General features: G+C 46.7%; 1 protein-coding gene across 1 annotated transcript in view; it reads right to left on the bottom strand.

Annotated features, from left to right (window-relative positions):
- Positions 1-8,701, bottom strand: part of LARP1 (La ribonucleoprotein 1, translational regulator) — an 89,697-nt gene extending 80,996 nt beyond the window's left edge. The window contains exon 1 of the mRNA XM_042250665.2: positions 8,617-8,701. The gene's annotated coding sequence lies outside the window, so the exon portion shown is untranslated. The remainder of the gene's footprint in view (positions 1-8,616) is intronic.
- Positions 8,702-16,943: the final 8,242 nt, after the last annotated feature.

Below are 16,943 nucleotides of genomic sequence, written 5' to 3'. Positions count from 1 at the left end.
AATAAATTTTTAAAAACTGTAGACCGAATTTCCCTTCTATAAATCTAGATATTGGGCCCAGAGACGACTTGCCCAAGGGTTCCCTGACTAAGGTCCATCAAGAAGTCATTGGCCTACTGGGGGCTTGAATCTAGAACCAGAATGTAGTTTTCCCCACTCTGCCATATTGCACTACAATAGAACGGTCAAGAGCCTCACAGGCTTGGGTGTCAGGGTAGACCTGAGTTTAAATCCCACTCAGCCACTTACCAACTGTGTGGCCTTGGAATAGTTCCATGAACTTTTGGAACTTTAGGCTTCTCATCTAGTAAAGTGGCAATGATAATAATAGGAGATACTCAAGACAGTGCTGTTGACAAGATTAAAGTGAGCCAATGTGTATAATAAGGTAACCTATCTCTGGGGACCTTTGGGTTAAAGTGTTGACAACCCCTGCTAAGAGCCAGCACCGCACTGCCTAGAAGTGACACATTAAGCCACTGTTGGAAAATCAGTCCTGGACCAGTTATTCAGTCTCCTGGTAGGAGTTCAGAGGCCAGAGCCCAGGACATGGAGACTGGGAAGAAAATGAGACAGCAGCTCCAGTCAGGGCTCTGCCTCAAACTCTTGTGACCCTGGGCAAGCCACTCCCCTTTTCCAGGGCTAACTGTTCTGTTTGAAGCAGAAAGGACTTAGACTAGAGGAAACATCCGCATGGTCCCTTCTAGCTCTGACCTTCTAAGAATCAGAGACTCTATTAATCTTAGCTGTATTCTGTTCCTGGTGACCTGGTTCTTGCCTCTGGTTCAGATAAGCATAGCAAATGGTTGACTCTCCCTGACTGGGCAGTGTGCTCTCAACTCTGCACCGTTGCTGGCTGCTCTCTGAAAACAACCTGTCTGCCTGGACAGAGCCACACCTGCCCCTACCCTTACCAGCAGAATGCCTCAGAGTCCACTGCACATTCTGCAGTACCTGCCCATCATGTGAGCCTCTGGTTTCCCGAATTCTTTCATCTTCCTACAGCTCCCAGGGCCTGCACTATCCTCTGGGCTCATGCAGATGGCAGGGGAGATCGCAACAACAGAGCAGCAGCCCCCCAGCAGGAGGAGGTAGGGATGCTGGAAAAGGGAGGATGCACGGAAGCTGCAGGCAGATCCTGAGGCATCTGGGTTGCCATGCTCTGGGGGCAGGACTTGGCCTTGTGTGCAGTGAAGAGACATCACAGGCCTTGAAGCAGAAGGACACGGTCAGAACATACGGTCAGAACGTGTCTGGGCTCCGTGAAAGGCAAGCTGGAACAGAGAGAGAGACTGGGGCGGAGAGGGGGGTATGGGGTGTTACAGAAATGCATGCCAGAGGGCATGACACAGGACAGCAAAGGGAGGAATTGAAGAGGTCAACTGGCAGACGAGGTGACTGGGTGGCTGGGATTGTACTGTGCTGGGGAAAGAGTTTGTTGGAATTGGGAGAAAGACCCTATGGGAGAGCTGAGAAAAAGGTCTCAGGCTTAGAGATAAATATATTAAAATCTCTTTAATAGTTCTTTATGTTTCTTAAAATGGTCTCATTTTTGGAATATTACTCAGCCATAAAAAGGAATGAAATTGTGCTATTTGCAGAGACATGGATGGACCTAGAGATTGTCATACAGAATGAAGTCAGAAAGAGAAAAACAGCTATCATATAATATCACTTACATGTGGAATCTAGAAAAATTACACAAAAGAACTTATTTGCAAATCAGAAACAGAGACATAAACATAGAGAAAAATATGTGGATACCAAGGAGGGAAGAGAGGGTGGGATGAACTAACAGCTGGGGATTGACATCCATATTACTCAGTGCTCTGCGGTGACCTGAATGAGGAGGAAATCCAAAAAAGAGGGGATATATGTATGTATAGCAGAATCACTTTGCTGTACAGCAGAAAATAACGTTGTAAAGCAACTATACTACAATAAAAATTAATAACGAAAACTTTCTCATTTTGCAAATGCTATGTGATATCCACTTATATGTGGAATCTGAAAAATACAACAAACTAGTGAATATAACAAAAAAGAAGCAGCCTCTCAGACCTAGAGGACAAACCAGTGGGTACCAGTGGGGAGAGGGAAATGGGTAGATGGGTAAGAGGTACAAACTCTTAGGTATAAAATAAGCTACAAAGATACACTGCACAGGGGGCTTCCCAGGTGGCTCAGTGGTAAGGAGTCTGCCTGCTACTGCAGGAACCTCAGGAGACGTAGGTTTGATCCCTGGGTTGGGAAGATCCCTTGGAGGAGGAAATGGCAACCCTCCCTAGTATTCTTGCCTGGGAAATCCCATGGACAGAGGAGCCTGGCGGGGTTGCAAACAGTCAGACACAACTGAATGACTGAGCATGCCTATGCTGTACAACACAGGGGATATAGCCAATACTTTATAATAACTATAAACAGAGTATAACCTTTAAAAACTGTGAATCACTATCTTGTACACCTGTAACATTTATCACATTGGACAGCAACTATACTTAATTGAAACATTTTTTTTCTCATTTTGTCCTTTCAAAATGAATGTATAATTATCTCCGAGAAACTTGAGGTTGTGTCAGATAGAGGACCCTGAATTCAGGTCTTCTGACTCGTGGCCACAGCCTACTGCTGCTCTGAAGTGGTTTGCAGGCAGAGGTAGCAGGAAGCTCACCCCCGCCCAGCTGCTTCCCTCCACCCCTTCAGGTTCCATGGCCCCAACCCTGCCACCAGACATGCGCCTCCAGCACCCTTCACTGCGCTAGGCCTTGGCTTTGCTTCCTGTCACAAGAAGAGGTGGATGGGGCCAAGTGAAGGTTTTTAACATGCAGGCAGGATCAGATAAATCCCCCCTACTCTTTTTTCCAAAAGGATCTCATATGAACCACCAAAGCGAATTCAAATAAGAAATCTGATCAGGCAAGGCAGAGGTGGTGGATCCAGAGTTATTTGTCCGGTTGGCCGACGCTCCTGCTTGCGCCCCACGCTGTGGCAGCCTCTGTGACATTCCTTGGGTCTCCAGGGTTCCATGGCCCACAGTTTGCAAACCATGGGACTAGCAGACTCCCTAGAACAGAGCAAGGGAGTCTCAGCCTGGGAGCACAGATGGAATTCAGATGTCTCTGAGCTTGGATGGGAAAACTTCCAACTTTATTTTCACTAAACTCTAATTCAAGTTAAATACTTTGTTCCATTTGAATGTAGGCAATGGCCACAAGAATATTGATGGTTCCTGTGATTGTGTCACCAAGAGAAGTCACAGATATTTTTGTATCACATTACAGTTGTTATAGATCATTCAAAACTTCATTTCTGCTCATCATTAGTCTAAAATTACAATAGTTATTATACCTAATGCTCAATTTCATTTAAAATGTATTAATAAAGTACATATTATATCATAAACAATTTAAAAAATATCTTGATAACTCTAATCCAGTATGATCGGCTTCCTTCACAGTCCTGTGTATTTTACTTTATGCATTTCAAAACATTCTGAGAAGGGATCTGTAGGCTTCACCAGATTGCCAGAGGAATCCATGGAATCAGTAAGGTTAAGAACCCCTGTCCTAGGACTTCCCTTCCAGAACAGAGGGGGCTGGGGAGCTCATTGTCAAAAGAGGGCATGTAGGACCTATGATCCCAGGAGACAACGTGCACTCTCTGAGCCAGATGAAAATGAGACAGGAAACTGGGGCAGGAGCTAGGGGACTCTGAGAAGTGGAGCAGAAGCCAACAGGTCATCAGGCAGGGCTCAGTCTAATGGGACAGGACTGAATTCCTTAGCCCCAACCCCAGCCAGACTTCTTGGGGGAGCTGGGACTCCAGGGTCCTCGGCTTGCTTCTGTCATCTTCCCTTCCTCTCAGGTTTCTTCTCTGAGCTAATACAGTGGAAGCAACGGTGGCTTCCAGGCCAAGAGAGATCCTGCTTCTGGACCTGAGTCTTGTCTTGCTGAGTGATTTTGGGCAAGTCATCTCCTCTTCCTGTGTTTCCCTGTTGGCTCAGATGGTAAAGAATCTGCTTGCAATGCAAGAAACTGGATTCAATCCCTGGGTCCGGAAGATCCCCCGGAGAAGCGAATAGCAACCCATCCAGCATTCTTGCCTGGAAAATCTCATGGACAGAGAAGCCTGGTGGGCTACCGTCCATGGGGTCACAAAGAGTCTGATATGACTGAGTGATTAACACTTTCTTTCACACTTTGATCTCCTGTTCCCAGCCCAGTTTTCATATCTCTATAATTTCTGGCATAAGTACTGCTACAGCCCCTCCCCATGCCCACAGTAGATATTGCTGACAGATCTCAGTGTATGATCATTCCATGCTCATATGTAGCTTCAGAAACCTTTTCAAGTGCTCTACTGATTGATAGGAATTTGCAATGAAGTAAAATATATTTGCTATTATTGGGCTAGATGGTCTGCACGTTTCCATCTCTACTATTCCATAGCTCTAAAGACCTGATCTCAGAAATCCAAACAAGGAACTTCCCTGGTGGTCCAGTGGCTAAGACTCCACACTCCCAATGCAGGGGGCCCATGTTCAATCCTTGGTCAGGGAACTAGATCCCACATGCCACAGCTAAGAGTTCTCATGCTGCAACTAAGACCTGGTATAGCCAAATGAGTGAATGAATATCTTTAAAAAGAGAAATCTGAACAAGACACTAGATAGATGCAAAGACCTACAAATCATGGCTTTTTTTGACCCTTATGTGCATGTGTGTGTGTTGTAACAGAAAAAGAGAATACATTATCAGCTGGGCTGTAGATATTCTCTTGCACATCCTCTAGCAAAAATAGGGTCAGAAGAAGATATTCAGATTTTGAAATCTCAATCTGGCTTCTTGAAACAGAGAAACAAGCACATGGAAGTCAGACCCTTTGATCAAAGTATTAGGAATGGGCATCACACTGGGGTTGGTGCCACCAGGCCCTACCTGTTTCCAAATGTCCTGTGTTATCAGGAGCATCAGACATAGTACAGTGGAATGAGGGTGACAAAGAGCAAATAACACCCCATCCTTGGTGTAAGGCACACAGACTCAGCCAGACCACCAAGATGTGGATGTGCCAGAGAGTTAGGGCTTCCCCCTCTGCCCCAAGCAGCACAGAAAGCCACTTAGGATGTTATTTCAGAGTGTTACCTCACTCAGATTACAGCCATAGCCCAGGTAGATGCCATTACTTACTTAAAGCCACAGCCAGGTCGAGTGCTAGGACCACAACCGAGGTCTCCACAGGCCTGTAGGGCCAGGCTGGTCATAAGCAAGACAGTGGACTGAGTGGAAGGAGTTGGGAGTGGTGGCAAACAGGAAGTCACAGGCCCTGTTTAAAGGCAGAGGCTAAGAAGCAAGTAGAGTTGATTGCTGGCATACAAGAACGTGGACACACAGTGTCACGTCTTCCTTCTGATCTTCAGAGAGAAATCAGAGTCTAGATTCTTATGTTAAATAGCTGCATTTTCAAATGTTGGCATCTAAATTTTTAAAATGTTACAACAAAACAAAACACTATGTAAGCCAAACAAAATGCACCTGGGAACTTCAGTATTTGACCTGATTTGCAACTACTGGTAGAACGGCTAAGAGGCCAGGCTCTTGATGTAGCAGTACAAAGATCTGAGTCACAGTTCTGCCACTTGTTAGCTGAGCAATCTTACTCAAGATCTGTAACTTCTCTGAGCCTCAGTGTTCTCATCTGTGAAATGGGAATAATAAAACACTCTACTGTAAGGATTAAATGTGGTAATAACACACCTAGCATAATCGTTAGATCATAATAGGCACCCCACAAATGTAGCTCCTCCAAAGTGCCTCTAAGCTTCCTGGTGACTGCAGAAAACATCAAGCCCCCACTGCACCTCAGTCACTTCAACCTCAAGCTTATTTTTCTGCAAGGTTTGAGTGCTCAGTGTCTATGATACTCTGATTCAGACATCCAAGGTCCTTAAACATGCACACACACAGCCTGAGCACACCCTGGGGAGGATTTTTAGATGCCATGGCTGGTTACCAAGGAGAGGTGTTTAGGAGGCTTCCCTGGAGTGCAGCTGCAACCTCTTGTGTTGATTAGAAGAGACTCTTGCCCCAAGCAGGGGGCTGGCTGACATGACCTCTTGGGGGCCTTCACACTCAGAATTTTTCAATGTGAATTTTTAAAAATAGTTTTGTTTATTTATGTTTGGCTGTGCTTGGTCTTCATTGCCGTGCGGGCTTTTCTCTAGTTGTGGTGAGTAGGGGCTACTCTTCATCGTGTGCGGGCGTCTCACTGCAGCGGTTGTTCTTGTTGTGGAGCACGGGCTCTAGAGTGCCCAGGCTTCAGTAGTTGTGGCACTGGGCTCAGTAGTTCCAGCTCCTCGGCTCTAGAGCACAGGCTCAATAGTTGTGGCGAACAGGGTCAGTTGCTCTACGGCATGTGGGATCCTCCTGATCAGAGATTGAACCCATGTTTCCTGCATTGACAGGTGGAATCTCCACCACTGAGCCACCAGGCAAGCCCCTCTACTTGAACTGTGTTAGCTCGTGTGCACACATTTGCACACTCTCACACACCACCTGCTCAACTGGACAAGAAGGGCCGCCCCTCCCTTTCTTGCGGAGCTTCTGTTCCAGCACTCACTCCACCTCACCCTCCCGCAGCCTCGCTGGAAGGGGAGACACTGTCATGAACCCTAAACTTCACTCTCTGTGACTGATTTGCTTAGCAGGAAGTCTCGGGACAAGGAGAACAGAGTGACCAAACGGAAGGGGCAAGGACCTTGGCTGGACCCCCAGAGCAAGGAGCAGCAGCAGCCCCATGCATTCGGGGGAATTCACTGGTTCCACACACTTACTCATCCAGCATCTCTCCAGAGCCTCCTGCTGCTGCAGAAGGTGACAAGGGTGATCAGAGCCCCTGGTGGGGAGCTGGCTGTGGTGTCTTGCCCTGAATCAGTGTATCTAGTCCGCTTCAATCTCCAAGGATCAGGAGCCCTCTGGATCTGGGCAGCTCTAGTGGAACATGTATGTGGGTGCTGAGTCCTTGTCCTACAGTAAACCCCCCTCAAGAACAACGTCAGCCAGGACTTGTGACATTCCCCCCACTCTGTTTTAGAATTTAGAAAAGATCGAAGCACAGAAACACATAGCGATTTATACCCAAGGTCATCAGTACGTCTCTGGGTCTGCATTTGAACCCGTCATTGTCTAAATGCAAAGTGCATGCTCTAACCACGCATCACACTGGCTCCCACACGAGGGCCACATTCCAGGCCTGGGTCTCAGTTCCAGGAATCATTAGAAAATACCATTACTCAATGAGCTGTTTGTCCCTGCTTTCTGTTTATGAGACTACTTTTCAAAAAGTCCCAATAAATGATACTTTTCAAAAGGAAAAGGACTTGAATAGCAAGCAATCACAATTCCCTCATCATTGAAACAATTCTTTATCATGGAATTGTTTATCAAGAAACAATTCTTTATCTTTATCATCACATTTTACAAAACATCCATAACTCTGCTGTATCAATTCTAAAAAGCATGTTTGTGATTCTTTTAATCTCTGAATTCTGGATGCATTTTAAGGACTAGAATCTAAGCTTCTGTGAAATACACAATATTATTTGGCCCTAATCCTGGTAGATGAGCACTGTCAAGATTACAATCACCATTTTACAACTGGGAAAACTGAGGTTCAAAAAGGTTAGGCAACTAGCCTGAGGTCACAAAGCCAATCAACGCAGATTAGCCCGGTCTCCTGATTCCCAGCACAAGCTGTGCTCATGGTATATTGTCCTGGCTTCCAGGCCCAGTGCTCGTGCTAACTTGCTGCCATCACCATTCCCCTGGCAATCCCCCATCAGAGGCCTGAGTGTGACCTGGGCTCCCTAACCTAAGGCTGTCCAATCTCAGTCAGGGCAGGGGAATGAACCCAGTGTGGGGACACCTGGGAACAGCCCAACCCCACACCGGAAGTTTTCAGGCCAAAGGATCCCACTTCCAAGAATGCATTCCATGTGGGAGGCAGCATAGCAGGGATCAAAGCTGGGCCTGGGGTGTGAAGGCAGTGCTTCTACCTGGTACCCCCACACACCATGCAGGCTAGATTTAGGGGCTCCCCACCTAGGGTCCCCATTCTCTGGAATTACTCACCGCGCCCTCTTTCTCCTAATTCAAGAGGCCAAATGAAAATCAAATATTGGCTCTAGATAAGATCTCACAGACAGACTAAAACAACACATTTCTTTGCCACAGTTCAACTTACATCAGCTCAGTGGCACTGCCAGGGTTTGGTCTTGCTGACCAGAAAACACTGATCGGCTGTGATAGGGCCCCAATTAACACACAAGGGGAAAAACCAATTAACGACTTATTATATAACAGGCGCAGCTTGGCAGACAAAAATCTTTCAAAACAAGGCGTGTGACAGGCGAAAGTAATCAAGGGGGCAAGCTGACGTGGGAGCGGGAGCGCTTTTCCCCAGATGGTACAGGTGAGGTTCAGAGAGCTGGACTGACTCGCTCAAGGTTACCCAGCAGGACGGGGACTAGCACCCACGGTTTCTGCCCCTCGGGAGAGGCGTCTTTCTACTATACCCTTCTGTGCTGAGGATAGAGAAGTTCAGAGCATCAGGACTCACCAGGGCTGCTGAAGGGGGCAAGGAAATGGCTTCTCCCTGGCACCTGTGGGCTCCTTCCTGGCGGGCAGCTGCCAAGGCCACGCTGTCTTTCCTCCCTGGGCGCCTGCCAGGGCAGCTAGGCGTGGGCGCCTCCTGGAAAGCCGGCTCTGGGTAAGGCGGAGGAGGCCGCCCTGAAGCAAGTACCCTCCAGGACATGAGGTCACAGGGTCACCATTGAGGGGTTTGCTACATCCAGCCCCACAGTTGCTTCCTGGCATCCGCCCCGGGATCTCTTCGGGTCACAGGGCTGGTTTTCGTGCCAGCTGCTGGGTGCCTTTAAGAGAACAAAAGCAGTTCATTGGCTGAGCAAGGCTCCCCCTACCTCTTTACCTGAGCAGGTGAAGGCTGCAAGGCTAGGGGCAGACCCAGAAGTAAACAAACTGTGCCAACCCACCAACTCACCCCTCCTCCACAGCCCTGGTCCCAGGCTCCCTTCCCCTCTCCCACCCACAACTCTGAGAATAACCTGGGAGTAAACAGAGGCCCAACATTCTGCAGAATGCTTAGTGCTGTTGAGTTTAGGAAACTTCATTATTTCACAGTGACCCTTGACCAGAGTTAACAGTATGCCTTTCTCTTTCAGACGGAAAAACTGTGCTGTGAGAGGTAAATGGCTTGTTCAGTTCACCTGGATCTTGTAAGGAAGCTTGACAGAGTAGGATGGTGTGAGGACCCAAACCTGAATCCCCTGCTTTTGAATTCCCACATGGTCGTGAGTTTGATCCCTGGGTCAGGAAGATCCCCCGGAGGAGGGCATGGCAACCGACTCCAGTATTCTTGCCTGGAGAATCCCATGAACTGAGGGGCCTGGCGGGATTGAGTTACATTCCATGGGGTTGCAAAGAGTTGGACACAATTGAGCGACTGAGAACACACACACACACACACACACACACGGTGCTCTAGACCAGCGGTCCCCAACTTTTTGGCACCAGGGATCAGTTTCATGGAAGACAATTTTTCCACCGATTGGGATAGAGGTAGGGGATGGCTTGGGGATATTTCAAGTGCATTACATGTACTGTGCACTTTATTTCTATTATTATTATTACATCAGCTACACCTCAGATCATCAGGCTTTAGATCCCAGAGGTTGGGGACCCCAGCTCTAGACTATATCATCTACCGCCCCTCTCCGTGAAACCTTTGGCAAGTCACTCACTGCCTCAGTTTCCACATCTGTAAAATGGTACAGTCATGCTTGCATGTGAGTTACATTCACTGTGTTCAATATCCTTTGATTTACAGCTAAAAAAGACTTTGGAGACTCTCTAGGCTATCTATTCACTTACCAGGAATTCATGCACTCAATAGGTATTACTATTCAGCAACTATATGTGCCTGCCCAGCCTGTATCAGGGCCTAGGGATATATCAGTAAACCTGAAAGTTACAGATTCTACATCTATTGAGCTCACATTCTAGAAAGAGGGGTGGTGATGGTGGCTTAGTTGCTAAGTCATGTCCAACTATTGTGACCCCATGCACTGCCGCCCGCCAGGCTCCTCTGTCCATGGGGTTTCCTCCGGCAAAGAATGTTGGAGCAGGTCACCCATTTCCTTCCCCAGGGAATCTTCTCAACCCAGGGATCAAACCCGGGTCTCCTGCATTGCAGGTGGATTCTTTACCACTGAGCCACCAGGTAAGCAGGGGACTGTTACATATTTTACTGTTTACTTGTTTAGGTTCTAGAGTGGGGAGCTAGACTATAGAAAGAGGGGAGCTAGACCTAAACAAGTAAAGAGATCAAATAGGCAATAATCCCCTGAAGAAAGGAAATAAGCTGACATGATCAAGTAATGGCTATGGCTATTGTAGATTATGTGGAGAGAGGCTCTCTCTGAGGAGGTGATATTAAAGGTGAGACTTGAGTAATGACAAGGAACCAATCATTGTAACAGCTGGATGAGAGTGTTCCAGGCACAGCGAACTACAGATGCAAAAGCTCTGAGCAGGTGTGTTTAGAGAACAGAAAGAAAACTGCCGTGGTAAGAGTATAGTCCAATCTCTGCTGCCCTTTTTTAATAGATAAGGAAATGATTAAGAGGGATGACTTGACTTGCCCAAAATCCCCTCCTGCAAACATCTCTATGAAATACTGTGAAATACACAGATGTGGGAATGGTGACTACTTGTGGAGCTAGGAACTGGGGCACATCAGGAAAGATTTAGCTCAACACATGTTGAGCTGGGCCCACTCTGGGCCAGGCTTTCTGCTAAGTGCTCAGGCTTCAGGAGTGATATCCCTCAAGGGGTTCAAAGTCTAGATATCAGAGCTGGAAGGGGCCTAACACATCATCTAGCCCAACCCACCCATTTTACAGATGTGGAAATTGAGGTCCAGAAAAGTGAACTGACTTGCCAAGGGCACATAGTTGGTTCATGGAGAAACTAGGAATTGAACCAGGTCTCTGATGCTCAAGAAATAAAGTCTCAAAGCCACACATCCTTAAGTGGAATCCTAACTCTGTAAATCACTAGCTATGACCTTGCCCAAGTTATTTAATGTCTCTTTCCTCAGAAGGATAGTAATACCTATTCATGGATTGATATGATGATTAAATAAAATGATACACGAAAAGCCCTTGACTCAGTGACTGAAAAGAAATAAGACCTCAATGGATTGGTTATGTACTTGCACTATGATTGATATAAAGCAAGGCCTTGGCAAAGGGACAAAATGCTACAGTCTATGTTATTCTCAAAATAGTTAATGCCATACTTCCCTGAGCTGGGATGCTCAAGGCTCTGTACCAAGCTGAAGGCTTGTCCCAGGAGTTGGCTGCCTTCTACTTTAGGCCCCCCCTCCCCCGCCCAAGTACCCACATGTAAGAGAATCCTCACCACTCACCCACTCTGCTGACTGTCTGCTCTCTGAGAGCCATGCTGAGACATGACAGGGTAGCACAGCTCCATCATCTGTGTGGAACCTGCTCTCCTACCCCGAGCCTCAGCTACCTATAAAATGAGAACAACAACAGAACTGCATGGGGTTGTGGTAAAGATTAAATGAATGAATGCCTAGCAAATAGCAAGCCCTCAGTAGATGAGACGCAAGATGCCTGTCCCAGGGTGTGAGACTTGGGAGCTACAGAAAAGAATCAACTGTGGGGACTTCCCTGGTGGAGCAATGGATAATACTCCGCACTCCCAAAGCAGGGGTCTGGGTTCAATTCCTAGTCGAGGAACTAAGATCCCACATGCCACTACTGAGTCCACACATCACAACTAGAAAAGCCCACGGACCACAGTGAACACCCAGCACAGCCAAAGTTAAATTAGTTAATTAACTTTAAAAAAATCAACGGCATTCCTCACCCTCTAAGTGCTTTAGTCCAGGAGGGATACAGTCAGAGGCCATTCCCTTCCTGTTTTTCCCCACGCTGTCACATTTCAGGCCTGGATCAGGGCCCTGGGACCCAAGTGGTTCTGGCTCCTTTGTAGGGAGGCTGACTCTAAGAATGACTGAGCCAAAACTCCTATAACTAAACCCACCCACACACTCACCTTTGCTGCTAAGAGCCCCATTCCCAGCTCTGCAGAATCGCAGACTGTCTCCGACGACTGGAGCCAAAGCACCATATGCTCTGAATAATAAAGCCATCCAGAAAGTTCCCCATGGCGAGCTGGGCGACACACTCCACTTGTACCCGTGGGGTCAGACAGCCAGAAATATCACCAAAGGCCTGTCCTCAAAGCCAAGCTCCTGTCTCCAGCAGGCTGGAGCCACGGGGCCCAGCGAGTTTCAACCCCAAGTTCTTTCCCCTTCCTGATGCCTTCTTCTCCCAGTGAATTCATGTGCTTTTCAGCCTATTTTTACAAAGCACAATAAAACATTCTCGGTAAGATCAATGACCACCTGTCCTGATTTTTCCAACCCTAGAGAGCAAAAGCCACAGGGGATCAGAGAAAGATATGGTAAGACCAACATGAGGCCAATGGAACAAGTCAAATATATTTACCTGTGGAAGCAGGAGTGGCCTTGTTCTTTCAAGGGGCTTTCAAAGCTGTAAACTTGCAGCAGCTCACAGTCTGCAGGTAGGAGGGACAGCCGGTCAGACAGCGTAGTTGTGCATGGCGGGATCCTTGCGGGCTGAGCCTTGTTCCCCACCCTTCCCAGTGCTCAGTACCAAACACAGTGCCTGGCACTGGCAGTCAGTCCCCAAACACCTATCCAGTGAATAAAGTTGCTTAGTCTATGAACGCATTTAAGAGGCTCCTGTTGCACATTAACAGCCTGAACTTTTCTTTCTCAGTGCTTATCATACTTGTAATAATTGCACGCACAATTATTTGTCTCATACGTGCCTCCCTGATAAGACTGGCAGCTCCCTGGAGGCAAGGACTGTCCCCAGCTTCTTTCACTACTTGTATCCTCTGGGCTTACAATGAGATCTGGCATAGAGCTGGCACTCAATAAATCGTTGTTGAATGAATAAAAGAGCAAAGATGGCCACAGTCAGTGAGTTGACCCACCTGCTAATTTTTTATTTTACTGGAGTATAGTTGATTTACAATGTTGTGTTAGTTCCAGGTGTACAGCAAAGTGGTCCAGTTATACATGTGCATATATCCATTCTTTTTTAGATCCTTCCTCATAAGGGTTATTGCTGATTTCCAAGGCCTGTGCTGCTTGAGACACTGAGCTTCACTACCAGGTCAAACGAAGCTAGCCTAAGGTTTTTACTTCAAGATGCCAACAGTATTACCAGAAAGTGTGGGGAAAGGGATTTGCTAATGTCCAGGCTCAGCTGTTCTTAGAAAGAGTCTGTCACCTACAATGTCTGTCCATTTACAAAAGCAACACGTACAATGGGAAGTATGCTCACTTGCGGGTTAACTGGGGCCTTCCCTTTGCTTCTAGCTAGTGATTTGGGACATTTGCCCTGGGGGTGGGTGAACTGGATTTCAACCTGGAGTTAATCTTGAGTTGTTATAGGAAAAAATGAATATACTGATGTGCAAATATTTACTACAGAACCTGACCACACCACTAGGGCTCAGTAATGTTAGGAGAGTTGTTGTTCCTGCCAATACTCTGCTTTCCAAGGCTGCCCCTGGATGAAGGATACCGCCACCTAATGAAGATCTTCAGGATGGGAGTCTGGCGCTGGGCTTCTCTATGTCATCTCCCGGGGCAACCAGGTCAGACTGCAGGGAGGAAGGAGTGGATCATCTGTGTGACAGAAATACTACTCCGGACAGAGACACTACTCAAATTGACTTGGGCCGAAGGTGGCCCACCGTTCCCCTAAGTCCAGGGTGGAGAACTGCCTTGTGCACAGCTGGGTCCAGGAGCTCAAGCAACATCATCACGCTATTTCTTCCTTGTCTCTATCTGCTGCTACCCACACTGCAGTCTTCATTGTCTCAGAGAGGCTCCCTGGGGTGCTTTACATCCTCTCTTCTCAGTTACCTGTCAGCTCCCTTGCCCGAAGTTCAGAGCAGACCCCCAGAATTGATTCTAATTGGTTATAACTAAATCACATGATCATTCCTGAACCAATCATTGAGGGGCAGGGGATGCAAGGCTCTGATTGGCAGAGTTGAATCACATGCCCACCTCTAGACCAGTGTGCTGAATCAGCTTCAGAGAAGGGCAAGGAAGGTACCCAGCAACTTAAGAGCTGCTGTTGCCAGAGCGGAGGAAAATGTTGCTGAGTCAGCAAAACAAATATTTCCCCTGCAGATTACAAACCTCTCTGCAGGTTAAGTGACAAGGGCAATGTCGCAGTGAGACCAAACAAACATCAATTCCATCAGACAAATAAAATGATAGGATCTGGAGGGATCCCCAGAGGACAATGGACCTTTACTCAGCTATCTGCCCAAAGACCTGATCTGTAGGGCCCAGATTAGGGTGAAGCAAGTGAGGCACCTGCCTCAGGCACCAAGTTAAGGGAAGCACCAAAAAACTTAGCAACCTAGATAAATAATACTTGAATGCAACATTTTAAAAATCAAAATTAATGCCCAAAAAATCCATGATGAACAAGATACCAAAACTTTAAATAAAAGCATGACGAGCAATAGTGCTGTAGAGAGCCATACTGGAGCTTGGGGGCAAAAGGAAAAATCAGAACTATTGATCCAGTCGTGTCCAGCTCTGTGAGATCCCGTAGACGGCAGCCTACCAGGCTCCTCTGTCCCTGGAATTCTCCAGGCAAGAATACTGGAGTGGGTTGCCATTTCCTCCTCCAATGCATGCATGCATGCTAAGTCGATTCAGTTGTGTCCGACTCTGTGCAACTCCATGGAGAGCAACCCACCAGGCTCCTCTGTCCACAGGATTCTCCAGGCAAGAATACTGGAGTGGGTTGTCATTTCCTTCTCCACTCCTGATTCTACTTTTACGTGAAATTTTGCTATTTTGTTCATCATGAATTTTTTGGCAAAATGTTATTTGCCTTGATTTCTGAATTTTGGGGAACCACCCTAAGTTGTGTGCTGGAGGCAGGATGCCTCTTTCCTCCTACCCTAGTCTGTGCCCTACTGTCTTTGTGTGGGATTTGCTGGAGGCAGAGAGGGAAAGCCATCCTGAAATGAAAGGATGTGTCCAACTGGCTTTCCCTAGTGAGAAGGGCCTGGGGCGGGAAGCGAAAGCCTGGATCAGCTCTGGTTCTGCCATCAGCGTGCTGTCACTCCACCTCCCTGGGAAGGTGTTTTCCTCTCTAGTCCTCAGTTTTTCCACTTGCGTATGTGGAATAGGGCACAACTGGTGGTTTTTCAAGCAACAGAACCCAATATCTTGTTTAGAAAAAAATTTCAAATACAGCTTTTAAAGGGGGCATGTGCTGAGGTAGACACATCTACGCCTCTGTACCTCCACCAGCCCAAGAGCCCCTCCAAGTGCTCCATGGAATCCTAAGGAGTTCCAGGGGGCAGAGCATGAATACATCTAAATCCCATGATCTCTAAGATCCCTAAGCAAACCCGCTTTTCTGCCTGAGATAGTATACACACTTTATTTCCTTCTATGTTCTATTAGATCAGTGTTTCTCATAGGCCCAAGCATACCCTGTATCAAGGACACTGCAGATGCTGTATTTAAAATGCAGTTTCCATGGCCCCACCCCGGTCACACTGAATCTGAATCTCCAGGGATGAGGCCAGGCATCAGCATTTTGAACAAGCATCTTCCCTGCCAGTTGACGCCCACTGAAGTGTTTGGATCTTTCCCAATCATTTCCACAGAACTTCATGAGGTATTTTATCCTGGAGCTTTTATTTACGACTGTCCTTCTGAATGACCAGGGCTAGGAGGGGAAAAAAAAAAAAAAAAACACAGGAACAGTCAGATGAGCCCAGATAAATGAATCAAGGTTTGCCAAGTGGAAACAGATCACAGCAAGATCTCCAGGGGCCCATCCCAGACAGAACATCCTGGCGGCTCCTTGCTCTGCAATCCCACAGTTTGTATCTGAAAGAAATCATCCATGCATTTCTCTTTTTTTCCTGGAGTAGCACTGGCAACCTCAGGAATTATTTATTGAATTATCAGGTTTCTTATTAGTTTATTAATGGGTTCCTGGAAGCTAAGAGTGAGCATCCCTGTAAGGCTGTCAAGAAAATCAACTTTAGACTTCAGAAATATGGTAGATTTTTGTCCACTGCAAGGGAAACAGCCATTCATTCATTTTTTTCACTCAACTAGCTTGGCAGATTCATTGGTGCATAAGATACTTCCTCTTCTTTTTTTCAGCTTTATTGAGATATAATTCTTACACAATACAATTCACCCATTTAAATGGTAAATTCAATTGTTTTTGATATATTAGCTGTGTGCAACCTTCACCTCCCAATCTCCTTCAGCCTCCTTAGCACTAATCAACCACTAATCTACTTTCGATGCATTTGTTTATTTTGGACATTTCATTTCCATGGAATGAAATAATATGTGATCTCTGGAGATGGGCTTCTTTTGCTTAGTGAAATGTTTTCAAGGTTCATGCATGTTGTAGATTGTACCAGTACTTCATCCCTTTTATGGGTGAATAATATTCCAGTGTCTAGACAGACCACACTTTGCTTATCTATTTATCACGTTGATGGACGTAGGGGCTATTTTCACTCTTTGACTATTCTCAATAATGCTGCTTTTAATATTTGTATATAAGTTTTTGTGTGAACATGTTTTCTTTCTTCTGCCTTTGAAGGGTTCCGAGTTCAGCAGATGTCGGAGCTAAAACAGGTACCTATGTAATTACCTGTGCCAAAAGGATGGTGCCAGAGGGACAGGGGAACAGTGTGTGGTGATCAGAACCACATGCTTCCGCCATTCTTAACTGA

The sequence above is a fragment of the Ovis aries genome, chromosome 5 (genome assembly GCF_016772045.2).
Source record: "Ovis aries strain OAR_USU_Benz2616 breed Rambouillet chromosome 5, ARS-UI_Ramb_v3.0, whole genome shotgun sequence".
Classification (NCBI taxonomy): domain Eukaryota; kingdom Metazoa; phylum Chordata; class Mammalia; order Artiodactyla; family Bovidae; genus Ovis; species Ovis aries.
Note: the sequence above shows the minus strand (reverse complement) of the source record. Positions and strands in the feature narration are given on the sequence as shown.